Here is a 14,812-nt window from a genome sequence, read left to right as displayed (position 1 = left end):
ACATACCAACACTATTGTGTCGAGTGGTGTCATGAGTGATGTTGACCACATTGTTTGGTCAATTTAGTGTCCTAAATTTCTCTACATAAATTATCAATTCGGGTATCATAAACTGATGAAGTGTAGTGCACTATTTGTGCTAGATAACCCTTCTTACTTTGTTGTTTTTGTGTTTTATGTTGTTTTGGGGGTTTTTGGTCCTTTCATCCCTAGTGATTTACAATGTAATTATAAAAAACTTAAGTCTAACTTTAGTAAAGACTGCTCAAAATCTAAAAATGAAAAAAAAAGAGCTTAAGAAAGACTTGGAAGCAAAGTTTAAGCAAGAAATGAAAACAAAGTTTCTATTCCTATTTTACCATTATTTCCAAATCATGAATTAAAAATTGAAAGTGAAATTTGCAACTGATGTCTAATTAATTACAGAGATAAAACTAATGAAATACTTAGTTACTCTGCCTCTCAATTTTGGGAAAAAGTCTCCTTGTGATAACATTTGAGGAATTTTGTACTTCATTATTCTAAGAGAAAACAAATACAAAGATGCAGCAAAGACTCATTGCATAAATGAAATGTTCAACCACTTAGTTTAGGATCAATTATCAACTTGAAGGGTTTTTCGGAAACATTCATTAACACCATGAGTCAGCAAACTAGAAACAAAATGGCAAGGACAGTAAATGGCACTAATTAGTCTAATTGAGAATTTAAAGACTAGTAAAACAATGAATGAAGTAAACTAAATTACATTACTGAGTTTCAACTTCTAACTACTGATAAAAACTAGAAAGAGATCAAGCAAAAAGAAGCTACTCTAAATTATGAATGCTATTAGTAAAAATGATGAAAATTACATTATAAACATTGTTAGTACGAAAATGATTATAAACACTGTGAAAGGAAATGATGAATTTACAATTTAACTAGAAGAGGAAAATAAAATAAAATGAAACCTTCTTCAGTGTAAGGGCCCTTTGCAACTGATTAGGCTATGATTGCTTAATCAACTCCAAGAAAACTCCTTCAGATTTCCATAAAACACACGGTCTTCATATTAAAAATAGGGACACAAAATGCCCAGGAATTACAAAGTTTAAAACTTCAATTTCACAATAAACTATCACTATTACTACTAACTTATTCGGTCCTTTACACAGGTATTTATAAGAAAAACCATACAACTGTTTGTGGAGAAAAACATGCTATAGCTAAACACGTAGAAGACAAATGTGCAAAAATTATTCCTCGGCTGTTGGAGACATAAATCCATGACATGGTGGTTGTTGGATTCGATTGTACAGGTGGCTGTTGGAGTTCGTAGGTATAGGTAGCTGTTTCAGATAACGCTTCCCATCACTATGAAACATGTAATTAATCACAAAACAGAGTCCTGTTACCTTCGGTCTCTGCATTTGACTTCTTCATTGACCGTATTCTTATGCCATCTTCTTTGTCGATCTGGGCTAGGTGAATAGGACATGGTCCATGTCACGATGATTTCCAAGTTTCCCATGTAGCTAGTTTCTCCTTCTGACACCTGGAACCTGTTAAAGCATGAAGGTAGCTACGGAACAGCCGATTAGCTACAGAATAGGCTGCGTTCCATAGCTAATATACAAAAATTTATTCAAACAACAAAACATAAAAGCATAACATGTAAATCACTAAATTTCCTCCTCAAGACAGTATATACTAGTCATTGATGATGAGAATGCATCTTTTCCATGGAAAAACAAAGAAAAGGAATGAGAAGAGTTACTAGGGAAAGAGTAATTTTGAGGCTCAACACACATCACCACTGTGGAACATACTGTGTAAATCAATGTAATGTAACGTGGAAGTCCAAGAGACCCACATGTCATACGAAGAGTCATGTAAAGCTGAAGAGTCAAATAAGTCAAACAATCATGAGGGAAGTCAAACAGTCACAAGTGCCAATTTTACCCTTAGCTATAAATACCCCCTCATTTGTACATGTAAAGGACATTTTCACCTTGGCTCCTCCCACATAGACTTGAGAGTCTGTAGTATTTTCTTTGAGGAGTGAGTAGTGGCTTCAACACCCCTTTCACAGGGTTAGTGATGTATGGTGTATCGACATGTCTTAGAACTTTCGGTTAATTCATAAGCCTGATAACAGGCCAACACGTTTTCACACATGTATTGTAACTGTTTGAAAGACTAATCTCCAACACTTGTAATGCGTGTTTCTTTAACATGTGTTAAACAATTGAACTCTTTTGGTTGCTCTAATACATATATGTTGATGACAATGTGTTGTATAAGTTTTCAACGTTCTCCTGCCCGCGTGGGTTGCCTCACCGGACATCAAACAAAACCTTTCCCGTAAGCTTGTTATAATGATTGTCGCACTCGTGCAGACTGCCCCACTAGTTTTTGTACGTGATATCCCCTCTTGTGTGTTGAGACTGGCACATGCATGTGGATTCCTCCTCTGGAAGATGTGCATGTTCTGTTGTGTTGTGTGTCTCTGACAGAGTTGGTATTTCCTCCCTTTCGAATAGAGACTCACCTCCACCCTCTCACTCTACGGTGAAATAATCTTGACATAAGTAACACTAGCAATCACCAGGAACATGAACCTTGAAGACAAAGAAGACCACTCTCATGTGCTGACAAGTAAGAGCTAAGGCAAACATTTAAGATAATGGCAACCGGGCCATCATACTAGATGGGACTCCTACACCAAACGGTGTGAGGTCTGGTTGGGACTTCATCTCGGGGAGATCCCTTGAATGTTGGCGGGTCCTGCACCGTCAACATTTCTAGTGCTAGAAGGAGGGCCGCTAGTTATTTATGGTTGAATGTCCTCTCACCCCCACTCATGAATCATTTGGTCAAGGAAGTAACTCACACTCCCTCTCACCTACGCACAACTCTGAAGTTGATTACTCCTCACCTCCCAAGACTGAACAAGAAATTTTGTATCAGCGCCATCGCTCTGTCCGTCCCATCACCCGCCAGTTCACGAAAGCAGTCGAACTGATCCCAGGAATAAAACATCTTCCATATGCATCTAGAAAGAAAAAAACACTCCCACAAGGGTTTTTGTATCATCGGTGGAAGAAGAAGTTGTTTCCATACTTGAAGGTTTGGTAGAAGTTGTTGAGAATAGAGAGGAACCTCCGATCTTCCAACAGGGACAATGAGACACCCTTGCGATCTTGGGCTCAGAATTTGGTACAGGAGGTGGTGGGGAAGGCAACAGAGAAGTAGACGAACTAGCAGACTCAGAGTCAGAGTCGTCAGATTCTAAAGAAGAGGAGGAGGATGAAGAGAATCAACATATGGTTGACCAAAATTTGGAATGGTTGACTCAGGGACCATTGGCTCTCTCGGGGGCTTTGCACAAGATGCTGAAGCAGTCAAAGAGAATGATCAAAAAGTTTGACCTTGATAGCACAGTGAAGGCAGAAGATCACTTAGACAATTTCTACCTACATATGTAGACCCTTGAGGTACAGTACGATGACGTTGCATGTAGACTGTTCCCATGTACCTTGGACGGTCATGCAACAACATGGTATCACAACCTTCTTGTAAATCCCATACATAACTAGGGCATGTTCAAACGTATGTTTCTAGAAAAGTTTATTGATGACAAGACTCCAACCATGTTACTCAAAGAATTGGGAAGCCTGAAGATGGAGGGGAAAGAAAAGGTAAGATATTTCAATAAGAGGTTTCTATGCATATTGAATAAGTTTGTAGCAGAAAAAATACCTCATGACTCCATCATTGTCGATTACTACATGTCCGCACTTCCGACCATCATTGCGTAATTCGTCAAACGAGTTGCAAAACCAACACTGTTAGAAAAATGCAAAGAGGCAATCACTGTTGAAAAGGACCTGCACGCAATTGGAGTCATTAAGGATGATGAACCAACAAAGTACTCCAGAGATGTGAGCAAGATGCCATAGGCTGCGGCAAGCAAGGGTAAGGATAGGGAAACAAGTGATATTTAAACCCTTACTCGTCTTGTCAAAAACTTGACAATAGAAGTGTCCGAGCTCAAACAATGAACAGTTGACACATCTGCGAGCAACCGATCGCCCAAATAGAGACAAGGAAGCATGTCATCAGGCAACAATCGCTTCCCGAATAAAACTACATAGAGCTCGAATAGTGCATGGACAATGAATTATGTTCATTTCATGAAGATGATCACTAGGAAGGTTCTTGTTCAGACTGGAAGCAAGTTGCAAGATCAGTATGCAACCACGCACTTGACATGGCAATAAGTGCGTAGGGACAACTGGGATACATAGACAATGAAAAGATGTTGCGCCTAATGAGACATCAAGCTCTGGGCATGTGGTAAACATGTGTCCGTGCTCGCAAGTAGCACAAAAGAAAAACACCGAGAAGCAGACCCAAAAGAAAAATGACAGTTACAATCTTATAAGTAAGGGGGCTCCCACTTCACTTGGGGAAGTGAAAAAAAAGCTTGAATTGCTAAGGAAGGTTGATCTACCAGCCATAAAAAATAAGAAAACAGGAATCAAGCCCAGGAAGACAACGACAGATAAGAGTACATCCATGAGCAACAAACTACAGATCACTCCGCCTGACAACATGAACATCATTCTGACCCCAGACATATCAATAAGTCTACCCCCTTTGGATTAAAACACTGTGAAAGACATGAAGAAAACTCATGCAACCATTAGTTTGTTTGATTTGGCTAAGATCTAGAGTCAACGAGACATCCTGCTGTGTGCACTGGGGTAGACATCAACAAACAACACAACCTCTACCAGCAAGGGAGCAAGAACACCTCCCGGATTAGTTTCAACACATCTAAACACACTCTAGATGGAAGAAGCAAACTTTGTTTCCCTCCATTCCTGCTTTCATTTGAAATCTTTAACTGTAATGTTCACAATTGTTTGGTTGATTCTGGTGCGACAACCAACGTCATGCCACTCTCTGTTGCCAAAAAGATCAATGCGCAGTGGAGCAAGACATCTGCGTAGATCATATAACTTAATCGAACATTCATACCAACCATTGGTGAACTTTGATATGTAATCATTCAACTATATCATTACGTCTGAGTTCACCAATGCATAAACATTGTTATTGTGGACATACCATAAGCGTATGGCTTACTGCTCAGCAGAGACTGGTCCAACAAGCTGAATAGATACTTTGCTATAGAATGGTAACACATGTGGCTTCCGTACAAGGGAAAAGACAATAAAATTTGGTTGTTATCAGAGAGATAAATGAGGCATATTGTCATTCCCATCAATGGTGAAAATGAACCGTTGGCCTTCACAGAGCTCATGTTCAGCAACTGCCTCTTGGAAACAACGCTGGGGTGTTATCTTGCACGACCAACTCTAACCTCACCAGACATGTAGTTGGGTCTCCTTCCTTTCCCAACTGATGGAAATGAAACATGTAGTACATTGTAACATTAGTAGCAGTAGTGCAATCATGTTGAATAGTTCATGTACAGACGAGTTGTGGACCATGTACTTCGATGGATCAAAGACACAGGATGGCTTAGGATCTGGGTGTCTCTTTATTAACCCAAACAACAAGAAACATTTCATTTCAAGATGCTTGGAGTTTGAGTGCACAAACAACATTGTTGAATACAAAGCATTTGTGTTGGGCTTGCAAAAATCCATCAGCCTCAACATGGTTGCGCTCAAAGTGGTAGATGATTTGGAAATAGTGGTATGATAGGTACATAAAACCATTCACTGTTTATCACCTCATCTCAAAAGTTACCATCACGAGGTATGGTGACTAATCTCTAACTTCCAAGCATTTAATATCACTGTTGCACAAAGAACGTGTAATGTAGCTGCCAATGCTTTAGCAAACATAGCTTCTAGAATGTCACCACTTAGGGATAGATTTACAGTTGAAATTTTGTATAAACCATCTATCCCGGATAACATAACTAATTTACGTGTATTTGATGATGATCAATAGATACTGCATTTCATGGCCAATGTTGATATCTTCAAGGATGCAGCGATACACGAAGATGAGCAAGAGCGATCTTTTCTAGCTTGGGCGGATATCAAGAAAGGCCACCTCATCCCCAAAGGTGTGGTGTCTTTGGAAAAACTCTATGACTTGCAAGAATGCTTTCAGGGGCCAAGGAATAGCAAAACCCACAACTCTACCATGATGCACAAACTGATTAACTTGGGAACAAAATAAGATCCGAAGTTCATCAATCTCGGTATGTGTTGTGTGCAGCAAGAGTGGCAAGCCTTTGTTCGCTTGTTCAAACAATACTGGGATGTGTTCACGTGGACATATGATGATCAAAAAACTTACTACACATGAAGAATCCAACACATCATTCCAATCAAAGAAGGGGTCAAGCCATATCAGCAGAAGCTGAGGAAAGTACATTCATCACTTGAACCACTCATACAAAAAGAGCTCACCAAGATGTTGGATGCATGGATCATATACAGAGTTTTTCATTCTACTTGGGTTTCAAACCTTTTTCATGTATGTAAGAAGTTCAGGGAAATCCACTTGTGTGTTGATTTATGGAACTTGAATTGTGCCTCAGACAAAGACAATTACCCCGTGCCAAGTGGGGTACATTCTCATATAGATGAATTCCACTCGGGCTTGTGAATGCAGGTGCGACCTTTTAGCATGCCATGGACATCACCTTCCGCGAACTAATCAGATAGAGCGTAGTGGTGTACCTCAATGATGTGACTGTGTTTTCAAGAAAATGGGAAGACCACATACGCCATCTAAAGAAAATTTTTGAGCGATGCTTGAAATACAAGATTTCCTTGAATCCAAAAAAGAGCATATTTGCTGTGTCTGAGGGCAACCTCCTTGGGCACATCGTTTCCAAGAGCAGGATCAAGGTTGATCCAGACCGCTGGACTATTACATAGATCCCTCACCCAGCCAACAAAAAAGAAATGCAGTCCTTCTTGGGAAATATAAACTTCCTTCAGAAGTTCATCTCGAATTATGCGCAGATAGTCAAACCAATGCAAGACATGATCAAGAAGGATGTAGTCTACAGCTGGGGAAAGAGGGAAAAGTATGCATTCACCCATATAAAGAAGGCTATTACAGAAGTTCCTGAACTCTACAACCCATATTTTCATCAAATATTTCTTGCTATACACCTTCGCCTCTGACAACTCACTCGCTGCAGTAGTCACTCAAAAGGATGAATTGGACGACGAACGTCCCATCTCCTTCATGAACACAAGCTTGTAGGGATTGGAACTCAACTACCCCACCATTGGCAAACAACCATATGCAATATACAAGGTGGTGAAACACTTCAAACCCTACTTGCTGAAGAACCATTACATAATGTATATGTTGCACCCAACAGTCCACTTACTGCTTGTACAACAAGAGCTCGGTGAACGACATGCAAACTGGATGACACGCTTGCAATAGTATTATCTTGACATCAATCCATTTCACAATGTCAAGGGTAATGGTATCTGTAGACTCGCAACTAAGGTAGTACACGCATAGGAGGAAGAAGAAGAGCTCACCGGTTGGGAGTAGGAAATTGAAATGTATGATGTAGTGCAAGCACCACCCACTGTAAATGGAAAATCTTGGTACATAGATGTGCACCAATACCTTGAGCACAACACCATACCCTCTCACTTTTCCATCAGAAAGAAGAGGGCATTGCATCTAAAAGCTTTAGCTTATCAGTTGGTGCACGGAGTGCTTCACAGAAAGCACAACAACAAAATGTTTCTCATGTGCCTGGAGGCACATGAATCAGAGAAGGTTTTGCAAGATCTGCATGAAAGACAAGCTATGGGTCACTTTGCGGGAAATAAAACTGCACACAAATTTATGCGAGTTGGTTTCCACTGGCCCACATTATTCAAGGATGCACATGCTTACACCCACAAGTTCCTGGTTTGTCAGCGATGCACCGACAAAACGCGATAGTCAAAAACCCCACTACACCCTGTTGCAGTGACTGAACCATTCCAACAATGAGGCCTGGATACCTTCGGGGAGATTTTCCCACATTTGTCGAAACAAAACTACTCCATTCTAACAGCAACTGATTACTTCACGTGGTGGACAAAATCAGTTTCGCTCAAGCAAGTGAACGACCAAGAAGTCGTTAGGTTCCTCTAGCAGAACATCATTTCACGCTTTTTTTTGGTATCACTTGTATTTGACAACACAACTTACTTTTCATCATTGATGCTTTATGATTTTGCATTGAAAAATGGTATTGTGCTGAAACATTCATCTAACTACTACCTGTAGGGAAAGGATCTCGAAAAATCGACGAACAAAAATGTTATTCGTATAATAAAAAAGACTATTTACTCTAAGTAGCATAACTGGCACTCTGCCTTGGCGAATGCTTTATGGAATGACCACGTAACACCCAAACCCTCTCTGAATACCTCACCATACTTCCTGGTCTATGGTAAAGAAACCATCTTATTGCCCAGCATCTACTTTCCTGTGCTGTAGTTGTCTCAAGAAACCCAAGGCAAGCCTTGCATGGTAGTTAAACGTAGGATGGGTACACTTCACAAACTACATGGAGAAAGGATGAAAGCAAAAGAAAAGTTTACATTGCACCAGAACCGTATCAAGAAATGGTTCGACAAGAAGTCTGCAGGGAAAGCTAACTTTGATGTTGGTGACTTAGTATTGAAATGGGATAAACCCCATGAAGACAAAGGAAATCATACGAAGTTCAGGTCCCTGTGGATTGGTCCGTACACAGTCCACGAGAATCTTGGCCCACACACATACCGTCTGCAATAACTTGAGGGGAGGATTGACAATCTCTTGTCAACAACCAAGATCTCAAACATTACTTTCAGTGGGGAGGTCCGAGCCCAGCGCCATGTACATAAGTCTGTCTGTTGCTTATTGTTTTTCTTTTTGGCTTTTCTTACTATTTCTATTTCACATTATTTTGTTTGTTTAATATCCTGCTATTTTTATTTTTGTAAATAATTGTTGCGCTCTACTAAGTTCTAGCTTTTGAATGAGTATGTGGCTGAGATCTGAAGAGACTTGTGACACTGTAGCACTTGGCCAGTCCTGTGTCCGTCTTCTCTATGCTTGGTTATAACCTTTGGCCGATGAAGTATTGATGAAAAATATGAGCCGACTGCAAGGGAAGTTTGGGTCCAACCATGAACCTGTGTTCACGCTCGAAAACCCCATGCTTGTACTTAGGCTTCTGTTTTATGTGTTCAAGCTCATCCAACTAGTAGAAACGGAGAAGGGGAAAGTCTAAATGAGAAACATATGTCATATGTATTACATGCTTCTCTAAAGGAACAACCTCTTCTGCTCTCAATAAGTCAGGATCCTTCTTCCACCCCAAAATGAATAAGTTCCTATGCACAATCCTCTTTAAAAAATACAAAGGTGAAAGAAGAGAAAGGCTTCCTACGTAGAGAGGTGAAGCGTGCAACTCCACCGGGGTACTGACCAGGCTCGCTAGAAGTGGAGAAATGTGTGTGCTCCTACATGACTCCACCGAGGTACTGTCCAGGCCCTCTGGCAGTGGAGCAACACCAGAGATGAAAACTTATACTCTGAATTTTTTTAACTCGCGAGCCAAACTACCCTTCCCGATTTCAAAACACTGGGATCAAGCTGAAACTTTTGATTGTGTTTGACTGAGTTGGAAAAAGGTGAACCATGTCTATCCATGGGGTAAGTGGGAAAGCCAAAGTAACCTGCACAATGATTCAATACTCCAAGAAAGACCAAGGCCCTACACTGTCGATGAACCAAAACAGAGAAGTTAGAATTCTACTAGTGTGTCGCCAAGTGTCGTAGCAGCTGCAACACCCTCCAAAATTTTGGCCTGCATCCAATTTTGGAGCCTCCCTTGGATTTTTACTTGATGTTTGTAAGAACTCGGGCTCACCCGGTGGGCTCATGTGAGTCTTTGCACCCTCCTTGATTGACCATTTAATGGACAACTTTTTTTCATGTTGGTCACAATGCCACACTTGCAGCCAGGTTTTGGTCATGCACAAGGTCCTCGCTTCATGTGTACAAGCTGTATTCATTGTGCGAACATATTTCACACTCACACGAAGTTTTATGCACTGTCGCACAAGCATCGTCGTGGTCGTTCAACGATCTATCATAAGCGTCGCGGTTTTCATTCGCACTGTCAGTCAGTCATGTTGAGCATATGTTTTTTTGATGGTTTGAGGCGTCTTGTCATCAAGTCATGTTGAGTGTGTGTTTGCAAGGTTGCATATGCGCAAATTCACTCGCTCACACACTTATTAATTTTGTTGAAGTTCTGACGATCGGATCACCCTCTAACAACTAGACCTCCACCCTGCAGTAGACTCAAACTTCTATCACCCAGAATAGCTCAGAAGTGTCCAAGAAGCCATTTCAACCTACATTGCCTGCAAGTTCATCAATCAAACCTCCTGTTGCTCAACCAAAGAGTTTGACCAGGTAATGACCCCGGGAGTCACTCCCCTCAAAATTTGAGTAGAAGTTGCAGACCTTGCCCACTTTGCTGACTAAGGAAATTGTGCAGACATGAAAATAGACACCAAGTGCCCATCCCTATCTCCCTAAAAAAATTGTGTAGTTTTTCCAGCCAGCCACCTAGTCAACCGGCCGGTTGCTTACCCAGAAAACTGTGAAAATTTCATGAGCAAGCCCCTCAGCTGCCCAAAATCCCGCTCTGCTTAAAACTGTGTAGAGGTGTTCAACAGGTCATCCTCCCAGCAATTGTGGGCTAAGACTCTACCAGACTGAAAATTGCTTATTCAAAGAAACACACACACAGCCATCATTTTTACTTTTAAGCAAATTCTAATGTTTAGGGTACGTACCTAAGGTCCTACGTTCGAGAAGGCCTTTAGGGTCCAAACCCTTCTTGGAGTTCCCTTCTTCTTCCTCTGACCTGTAAGACAAACAAATCAAAGAACACAACAGTACATGTACATATACTTATGTATAAACCATCTTTATGCTATAAAGTTAGTTATAAAAATCTTTAAGTAACCACTTGCATAAGAATTCAAGACAAGAATCTCATAAGCATAAAGAAAGATTGTTTCGGGAACAAAGACGTGTTTCTTTATATATAAAGGCAAATAAAGTACATATAACGGAAAGATATCACCTGAACACCTTCAGCAGGCTCCAAGCAAAGCTTCCTCCCAGATTCGTTCCAGCCTCAAGCCTCCAACAAGAGCTCCTTCCAAGTCTTACTCAATGATGATATCAAGGATGAATGATCACCAATACACATGGAAACAAGGGTTTCCTATGCAAAATGGGGGAAGTGCAGAAAGCACCAAGGACTTCAGACCTGGTCTAAGGGGAAAATCTCAGCATAATAATCTTGCTCTCTTTTCTCTCTCTCTTCTCTCCCTTAGGCCTTCCCTTTGATGTCTTTTTATACCATCTCCAAAGTAGTTTTTTAGTTAGGAGTTGGTTGGGAACAGTTGGGCCACGGGCACTAAAAGGTGATCAGCAGGTAAAACCCGCGCTCTCCGCCCGAAAATAAGGAATTATATATTTTTTAAGTGCTTTAATACATACACGCGGGTTGGGTATACACATACCCGCGTGTACACGCGTTTAACTCAGGGCAATGTCACATATAGGGAATAAAACACTGTTTTTTAAATTTTAGGACCAGGTCTGGAAGGAGGGGTTGCCCTAGGCCATAAGTGCAGCATCACAAACCATAAGAGTGAGATTTGGAGCTATAACAGATGCCCCCTAATGTATGAGTTCAGAAGGGGAACATGATGGCCGAAATATATTAAGTAAGTACAAGGAAAGGAACTCTGCTGAAAAACCGAGGAGGACTTCACCAGAATTCAGCCTGCCAAGCCACCGAAAGGAGATCAGAAAGAAACACTGTCTGAGGCGGGCATACCCATGCTCAGGAAAAGTAAAGCATGTCCGCATATCAAGTACAAGCGGATCCACTAAGTATACAAGTATAAATGACTAGAAAATACATAATGGATCATCTGATCATAATGAGTAAGTACATGTCTGAATATCACATATAAGACTGTCAATGATGCTGAGAGATGCAACGGATCACTGATATCAAAGACTGATCCCAAAAGGTACCAACTGAACATGATGGAATAGGATGGTACTACACTGCAAACTCAGGTGCCAGCATATAGAATGTCGCCATGACTGACTGCAACATATAAGGTGGAGTGGTATCAACTAGCAGCAACAAGAGCAACTGTCAAGTGAACCAATGAATGCTGATACAACCTGAGGTCTTCACCGACCGCCGTGGTACATTTCTACATCATGGGAATAAATGATCTGAAGTCGACCATGTGAGAAATCGTTTGATTACCGGTCATTAATGTATACCGTTAACAAATGCGAGACTACTCACCGATAATGATAATGAGCGTCAAGGTACCCAGTACAATCTAACAAGTGTGAATAGATGAGCTGAAGTCGAACACCTGTAAGAATCTATCGATCAGGAGACAATGATGGTTTCCCACTGTCGATAGCGAGGAATCTGCCACTAATGACTGCAAACCCCAAGGTACTGCCAAATGGACTCTAGATCTTTGCCCCAGAGCAATGAGTCGGAGTCGATAGGGAAAGATCCGCTAGAAGGAAGGCATTAAGGCATCCTCCATCAATCTAGCGCGAGTGTAACCCGTAGGCCAATAATGTGGAAGGAATCGGACGAAAAAGATGTAGTAACCCAACTGAAGTACGTTTTCGGCGTACACAAGATGTGGCTAGCGCACGGCAGAAACCCTCTGAGCCAACCAATAATCAAAGCTGACACAGAGGCAAGGTATCCACCAATAGGGTTAAATGGAAACCAAGGTACTGCACGAATCCCAATGTGTGATAATGTATGCTGATGTCGAACACAAGGGAAACCACTCAGTCAAAGACCCATGATACTGATCGACGCTGAGCACAAGGTGACCTATCAATAATGAAAATAGGGCCAGGGTGCAGCTCTAGGCCTGTCCTCAGAGCAAGGTGTCGTCGTCGATAAGGACAAGACCCGCCAGCAAGAAGTCAATGGGGACCTTCTCAAACCGGCACGAGTAAAGCACCAATATAACTGATGTGATGATAGACATGACACTGACAACCAGGGATGGCCGACTGAAAAATGAGTCAAGAGACACCGCAGAAAGGCCGACTCAGGCTAACTTCCCTTGAACAAAAGCACGACTCAATGTGACTATGTGGCAGCATATGATGAATCTGTATAAGTTCGTCATGCAGGAGGCACGAACGAACCCTCCATATGATTGGAAGAGATAACCAATCGGGGGAGAACTGACTCGATAACAAGGTTATGGCGTACCTAAGTCAAACTAAATCCCACCCATGCGGAGGAGACTTTGTTTTGAGTGCTTTGTTCAAGGGCGACACGACTGACTCTAGCTGCCAACAATAAATGGAAACAATGTCCCTGTTCCCGCTCTTTTTTTGGAATATTTAATTTTTTTGTCTTTTTCGGATAAGCCGGAAAAAGAATAAAAGAATGCTATGGTACAGTGGAAAGAACGAGTGTCGGTGAAACAAATGATCTAGTTCCTGGGAAAGGAACGTTCCTATGCTCAATGCAGGGAGGTGAAAACTGGTCAGTGACACTCAGAGGTATGTTCCTTCCACGGATCTGGGTATGTCAAGCTGCAGAAGTCAAAGGTATGCAAGGTTGATTTTGTAGACGTCATGGTCAAAAGTTGGCTTAAACACGAGTCCAAGTGAAGCCGGCTCTAGGCCAAAAGGTGCAAATGGTCAACATGCAATGCAGAAGTACAACTCAACACACATAGGAGCCTCTAGGGTATAAGGCCAGAACGAAGCAAAGAAGCAAAGAGGAATGAGTCTTCAATGCATAAGTCATGGCGGGACTACAGAGGGCTCCCGAACCTAAGGACAAAAATCTGCATGAGTGCCAAGCGACAAAAAAGGTACTAACTAGGGCACCCATGATAAGGTAGGTTCTACCACACAAGTCATGATACTTCTAAGCAATGAGAAGGTTCCGCACCATAACTTGGTGGGGTCGATCCTAAGGCAAAATGGGAAAGGAAACTGATAAATGCACAATGCAGGTGGAAAAACCTAACCTATATGCCAGTTTCGAGAACCAATACCTGTCAGAACGGACCAACCATAAACTTCCAAAGGAGAAATCTTCCAAGTTCTGTAAACATAAATAGGAACACTAGACACGAAGTTAATACATCCCACATATAAACTTCATATAAGATCTTTGTGTTATAGAATACAAAACTTGAAAATGCGTACCTCATATATACAATATGGTACAAGGAACCACGCAGCCTTGCGGCTTATGCATAATAGTTCTGCTGAACAAACCCCTTGCAGGGCTCAGGCCAAGGGCTCCTTTGGTAGTCATAACTCATGGCTTCAAAGAGTTCCTCCTGTGAAGGCAAAACAAGTTCTAAGAAATCATGAGAACTACAAGGATCAAAAGAGGGAATTAAAGGGTCCCATGTCCCTATAGGAAGAATCCCTCGGTCAACTGCCGGGACCAAGTCCCAAGAAGGAGAATAGTAGGTCAAAGGATCTTTCTTAGAAGCAATTGAACATTGAGGATTCAATGCCACATAATTGACCCGTGGCGGGGTAGAGTCTACTTGAACACTTGGACCAAACCAAGGGGCATTCTGCAGTAAAGTCGAATTAGGGTGGTGATTATCAGATGCAAGCTGATCAATAGTGACAATATTCCCGTTATGAGGAAAGCACATTACTCGAAAGAGTGAAGACACCACAGCATTCATAGCATAGA

Source organism: Pinus tabuliformis, chromosome 5_2, assembly GCF_031772625.1.
Source record: "Pinus tabuliformis cultivar Carrire ecotype Pingquan chromosome 5_2, CPIR1, whole genome shotgun sequence".
Taxonomy (NCBI): Eukaryota; Viridiplantae; Streptophyta; class Pinopsida; order Pinales; family Pinaceae; genus Pinus; species Pinus tabuliformis.
This window is presented reverse-complemented; position numbering follows the sequence as displayed.